At 33.1% G+C, this 6,619-nt stretch overlaps 1 pseudogene; it reads left to right on the forward strand.

Moving 5' to 3' along the window:
- The first annotated feature begins 540 nt into the window (after nucleotides 1-540).
- Nucleotides 541-1,978, forward strand: LOC111280975 (F-box/kelch-repeat protein At1g80440 pseudogene; annotated as a pseudogene).
- The last annotated feature ends 4,641 nt before the right edge of the window (nucleotides 1,979-6,619 follow it).

The following is a 6,619-nucleotide window of genomic DNA, read 5'->3' on the forward strand; positions in this document are numbered from 1 at the left end:
TTTTCAAATAAATATATCTTAAAAAGATTTGGATAACCAATACTTTTTTAAATAAATTTATTTAATCCATAAATAAAATATAAGAATTAATTTTATTTATTTAAATAAAATCTTGCCAAAATAAAAAATAATAATTTTATCCCTTTAATTATTTTATATCTAAATAGATTTTTCATTTAAATTTTAAAAGTTTTGGATAACTAAATAAATTTTGAAATTTATTTTTTGATAAAAAGTCTAAAATTAAAAAAATATCTTATATATAATTATAAAGAAAAATTTTAATAATTTTATGAAGTTTCAAAAAGAAAAACTATCCATATAAGCATCCACATCAGTAAATTTTATCTGATAATTATGTATAATATAATATAATATAATATATATATTAGATTTGAAAAAAAGAACTAAATATAAAAGACATTTTTAATAGAATATTTTTTATTTAAATATTTCTATAAAATATATATGACAAAAGTGAGCCAAATTTAATATAGTAATTATGCAAAAGGTTAATAGACCAACGAAAGGAGACAACAACGGCTGATGATCCAATGGTCTCCATTGTGTGTTTCACCTTTGCCATCAAATTTCTTCTCTTCCCTTCTCTTCTTCTTCTTCTTATCTCGAAACACTTGCACTCTGCCAATTCCCTATAAAAGCCTTCCAAACTTAACTCTCTGTTGCACCAAAACTTCTCTTCTAATTTGTTTTATCCATATCCTCCCTTTGGACCCTTTTCTTTAGAAAAACCTCCCTTTTTTATAGTGATCTTTCTTTTTCGATCCTCAACAAATTTGCCTGTCCGAAATCATGGAGTTGATTCCTGGTCTTCCAAATGATATTGCCCGTGAATGTTTAGTTCGTGTCCCATACAATAAATTGTCCAATATTGCATCAACCTGTAAAGATTGGAAGGTTGAAATTCAGTTGCCACAGTTTTTTCGCCATCGAAAAGCAGCTGGGTATACTAAACATTTGATGGTGATGACCCAAACCCTAGTCAATCCGAACAGAAATTCTGGTCTGAAATGCCAGGCCATGCCGGTTTATAGGATCGTGCTTTGCGAGCCGGATGCGGGTGACTGGTGTGACCTGCCACTGGTTCCGGGGCTGTCCAATGGTTTACCGATGTTTTGTCAAGTTGTTGGAGTCGGTTCGAAACTTGTGGTGATGGGTGGTTTGGATCCAGACACTTTTGAGATCCGAAATGCTGTCTATGTTTACAATTTTGTATCAGCCACGTGGTGCCGTGGGGCTGATATGCCAGGTGTAAGGAGAATATTCTTTGGATGCGTATCGGACTTGGATCGGAAGGTGTACGTTGCCGGTGGTCATGATGGTGAGAAAAATGCTTTGAGATCAGCAACAACGTATGATGTGGTGGCTGACATGTGGATTTCCTTGCCTGACATGGGAAAAGAGCGGGATGAGTGCAAGGGAATTTTCCACCTGGGAAAATTCCATGTCATCGGAGGCTATTGTACAGATAGGCAAGGCCAATTCGAAAGCAGTGCCGAGCAATTCGACTTTACCTCGTGGCAATGGACCCCAGTGCAAGAGAACCTCTTAGGGACTAGCATGTGTCCTAGAACTTGCGTGGCAGCTGACGAAAAATTATACATGTGTCGAGGAGGTGACGTGACAACACTAGAAGGTGATACATGGAAAGCAGTAGCTGAGCTGCCAGCCGAAGTGTACAACACAGCTCATATGGACACATGGCAAGACAAGTTGTTGGTGGTTGGTTCACCAAACTTGGGCGAGCCCCACACAGCCTACGTGTTAAATTTGAGAAATTACACATGGACAAGAATGGAAGTACAAGATGAATACTCGGGTCATGTTCAGTCAGGTTGCTATCTGGAGTTGTAAACGGGCTCAAGTGGGTTGCTTTTCTTTTTTTTTTGTTTGTCAGCAGGGTCATTCAGTCTAATGTATCTATATCGTATGAAAAACTCAGGCCTTCTTCTTCTTTTCGGGTATGTCAGGTTGACTTAAAACTTGAATTTTGATCTCTGTTTATCTGTACGCGTTAGTCAAGGTGATGATTATGCATGTCATTTTCCCTCAAAAAGAACAATTTAAATGAAGGTTAAAAAGATCGCACAAGACAGAGAAAACTCGAGAAAAAGCGAAAAGGTGTTGACGAGATGTCGGCCTTATTAAAAAGGCTATTCGTGAAAGTGAAAATCATTCGAGAATCTCAATTGGGCAAACAAAAAATTGGAAAATCTCGGACATACTCTAACAACTTGACAATGTCATTTTCGTTGGATTAATATTGAGAATAATTTACAATAAAACATTTAATATAATATATATAAATTATAAATTTATTAATTAATTTATTTTTATTAGTTTCAAATAAAAAATGTGATGAATAAATAATTTTTTAAATTTTATATTAATTAATAAATTTATAATTTAAATATTATATTAAAAACTTTTAAAATTTAAATTTAGTGTCATACATTTCATTGAAATTCAAAAATTATTTATAACATTAACCCTTTCTCTTTCTCGTTAATCTACTTCACTTACCAGGTCCATCCCTGCCGCCTACAAAAGGGGCTCAACAAGCTGAATAACCAGTGCCCCTAACAAAGCCTGGAGCACCTGTATATCTTGTCACCTCGTTTTGCCCATGAATGCAAAACTGTCGGCGCCATGGCTTGCAAGTGGCACGAGATTCAACTAAGAGCTTTAAATCAACGCATTTATGATTTACGTATCTGAATGAATATATAGCAATTACATGCAATGAAATAACTCTTAACATGTTGTGGACATCAATTTGTTCAGAAAAAAATATGAAATACATATAAATATAAAATATAAAATATAATAAAAAAATTAAAAATAATATAAAATATAAAATGAAATACAAAAAATAAAAAAAAATTGAATAAAACAAAAAAAATCGAGGATGGCAGTGGTGTCGTTCCTGGCACCACTGTAACTAGACCATACACCTCACCCTTCTGATCACTATACACTACCCTCCACCCTTCTAATTACTCATCTCGTTTATAAACTATCAAATAAGATAGAAACGAATAAAAAAGGTATGGGGCTCGTGCTTACATCCCATGTCGAGCCCCATGCCCTTCCCCTCAAACACGCATGACTGGAACTTTATAAATAGAGCTCCTAGTGAAATCAAACACAAAAAAAAAAACGGAGGGAAGGAGACGCTGCTAAAGGGCCAAAAAAATAAAAAAAAATATATCAAACAGTTCTCCCTAAAGGGAGGAACCTAGGGCCGAGCTTCCTGCACAAAAAAAAAGAGGTCAGCTTCATAAAAAAAAAGAGTCAAAATACAAAAAAAAAAGTATCACCGAAACTTTGAAAGCAGATTTAAGTAAGTGGGGACTCTTTTTGGTGAAAAAGACATCGGATCTGAACTCAAGATGTCGAGAGGAACATTTTGATGTTTTTGAAAATTTTTCGACCACCAAAGACGACGGTCGATGACCGGAGAACGACGGCGACGACGATGGTGACGACGGTCGGCAGGCCAACGTTCGGCTGAAGAAGAAAGGAAAAAAAAAAAAGGGCGTTTTTTTGCGAAAAGGAAGAAAAATGACTGAAATTTTTTTTTTTTTTGCTCTTTTATGTAAATCGTCAGAACCAAAACGATGTTGTTTCATTAAAGGCCCAAAACGACACCGTTTTAGCCCCTGAGGATTCGCGCGTCGACCAGTGACCCAACCACGGGTCTGCTCACCCGACCTGACGACCTGCTTTTCCATCACCTCGACCGATCTAATTGGACTGGAACTGAACCGCTCAGACCAAACCGAACTGACGCTGAACCGCTAAGCCACCTAGACCATGCCCAAACTAAGTCGAACCGTCGGATCGAACCGTCGAACCGAACCGTGTGTTGACCGAACCATTGACCGGTCCGATTCAGGTAAAAATTTTTTTTTTTAAATTTTTCTTATTTTTTATATATTATTTTATTAATATTTATGCATATTAAAATTTTTATATTTGTTAGATTAAATGATGAAATATGTGGTTAAATTTTTATAATTTTGTTAATTTTTAAAATAAACTTAAAAATAAAATAAAACAACAAAAAATAAAATAATATAAAATAAATTTAATAATAATACTAAAATAATAAAAAATGAGAGAAAACGAAATTTTTATTCGACGATAAGATTCAAAAGTATTTCGAGTAGTGATGCCTATGAAATCTTTAGGTGAGAAGATTTTTTTTAAATACTACCAGCGTATTGAAGTATTTATAAAAAATTTTCAATACAGTAAAAATTTTTTTTAAATAATAAATAAAAATTGATTAATATATTAACAATATAAGTAATAAAAATGAGAAGAAAAGAAATTTAATCCAATGATGGGATTCTAAAAGTATTTCGAGTAGAGATGCTTTAAGAAATCTCTAAGTGAGAAGATTTTTTGTAAAATATTACCAACGTATTGGAATATTTATAGGAAATCTTCAATATAATTAAATTCCTTTTTCTTCAAAATTTCAATTTAACATTTAAACCTCCGAGGATGAGATTCTAAGGTATTTCGAGAAGCGATGCCTAAAAAATCTCTAGGTGAGAAAAAGTTCTTCTAATGTTACCAACGTACTAGAATATTTTAAGAATTATTTCAATAAAAAGGTTTTAATTTATTTTTCTCGAGAATAATTTTTTTTATAAAATAAAAATCAAGAAAATTATTTTTCGAACACCGAAAATTGGACTATTTCTATCAAAATCAAAGGATAACACGTTGTTAATTGGTACTATTTTTAACGGCGTTGTGGGGGTGCTAATCTTTCTCCACTCGTAACCGACTCTCGAACCTAGACTATTTTTGTAGATCGTAAAATTATCTTTTTTTAATAAATTTTAATTAATTTTAAAACTTTATTAAAAGGATATGTTTTATTAGGTGGCCAATCGCACCTAGTCAAAAAAAGATTGGTGGCGACTCCGTTATTTTTTATTTCATTTTCAAATTCGTCGGACGGACACAAAACCGTTACGACAATTTGACGACTCTACTGGGGACACCTTTTGTTTTCGAGAGTCAGGCCAAAATTAACTACTTGTTATCCTTAAATTTTGATTTAAACAGTCTTAATCAATTTCTTAGATTTTTATTTTTCATTTTCAATAAAAAAGGTAAAAAGGAAAAAATAAAAAAAAGAACAAAACAAATCAAATCAAATAAAAAGTAAAAAAAATTCGCACACATTTCTTTTATTATGCCTCTTATGTTTTATTTTTCTGTATATATTACTCTTAATAAATTAGGATATATTTGCACACAATGGCACGATGCATCTCATACATGGCTCTATACCCGGGCTCTGTCTTTTATATGAGGAAGTAAATAAGCTATGCTCTCGTGAGGTGATAACGTCCGTAATGGCAAGCGAAATACTTTCACTCGAATTGAACCCTTTTCGTTCGTAGCCTGTAATGGGTGAGGATCGAGATGCCTTACTGGTCCAACATGGACGACAGTGAGAAACAATTTGAGAACCTTTAGACCATGTCAATCCAAACCTAGCATATAATAAGCTTAGGAAACCAGCCTTATGTAGAGCCTTGTCCATCTTCTTGTAAAAAATACCTAAGAATAAAAGTTGTGTATAATATGAAACAAAACAAAACAAACAAAAAATCTCAAAACATTAAAAAAATAAAAAAATATATTTTTTTTAAACCACATCCTCACACTAACTCAATTTTGTTTCATTTTTTTTTTGCATTAATCATATCATACAGTTTTGCATCAAGATATTTGCTCTAAGACATATTTCTCCTAAAAAGTTTTCATGGATCCTATAGAACTACAGATTTACTCATCTTCAGTCAGTGTGCGATATGAGTTGTATAATGAAATACATATTTGGTCGGAAGAAGCTCAACAAAAAAATGAAGATTGTTTGTCTACCGATTATGTGTCTGAATTACTCGAGAAAAAGTACATTTAGATCTTACACAGAATGATTTAAAAGAGTTAGCTGCTGTCTAGGATCAGTTAAGTGAAGAAAAAAAAGAAAGCTTTTACAAAAAATATGAGCAGATTACATCCTTCATTTTAGTAATGATCGATGAACAGTTGGTCAAAGCAGCTATACAGTTTTGGGATCCATCCTATAAATGCTTCACCTTTAATTAGGAAGATTTGGTGCTAACTATCGAGGAGTATTCGATTTTGCTCGAAATAAAGCTACAATATCCAGATAAAGTATTTACCCGAAAGCCAAAATCAGGTTATCGTAAAAAGTTAGCCAAGCTTATAGGGGTTAAAGTAGAAACCATTAATTCCTTTACGAAGTCTAAAAGTGAACATCTCGACATTCGTTGAGACTTTCTTTGAAACTTCATTCAGAAGCATTTAGATGATGATCAAGGTATGGATGTGTTTACTCTAGCATTGTATGGCATGGTAATCTTTTCGAAGACTTTGGGTTACATTGAGATAACTGTGGTAGACTTTTTTGAGCAAATTAAAACTCAAGCAATTAATCCTGCTCCAACAGTCCTAGTCGAAACCATCAGGTCATTGAATTTCTATTGACGAAATGAAAAATGATGATTCATAAGATGTGCATCTCTATTATACGTATGGGTTAGAA

Source organism: Durio zibethinus, chromosome 28 (genome assembly GCF_047325235.1).
Source record: "Durio zibethinus cultivar Kanyao isolate XHJ-2024 chromosome 28, ASM4732523v1, whole genome shotgun sequence".
Lineage (NCBI taxonomy): Eukaryota > Viridiplantae > Streptophyta > Magnoliopsida > Malvales > Malvaceae > Durio > Durio zibethinus.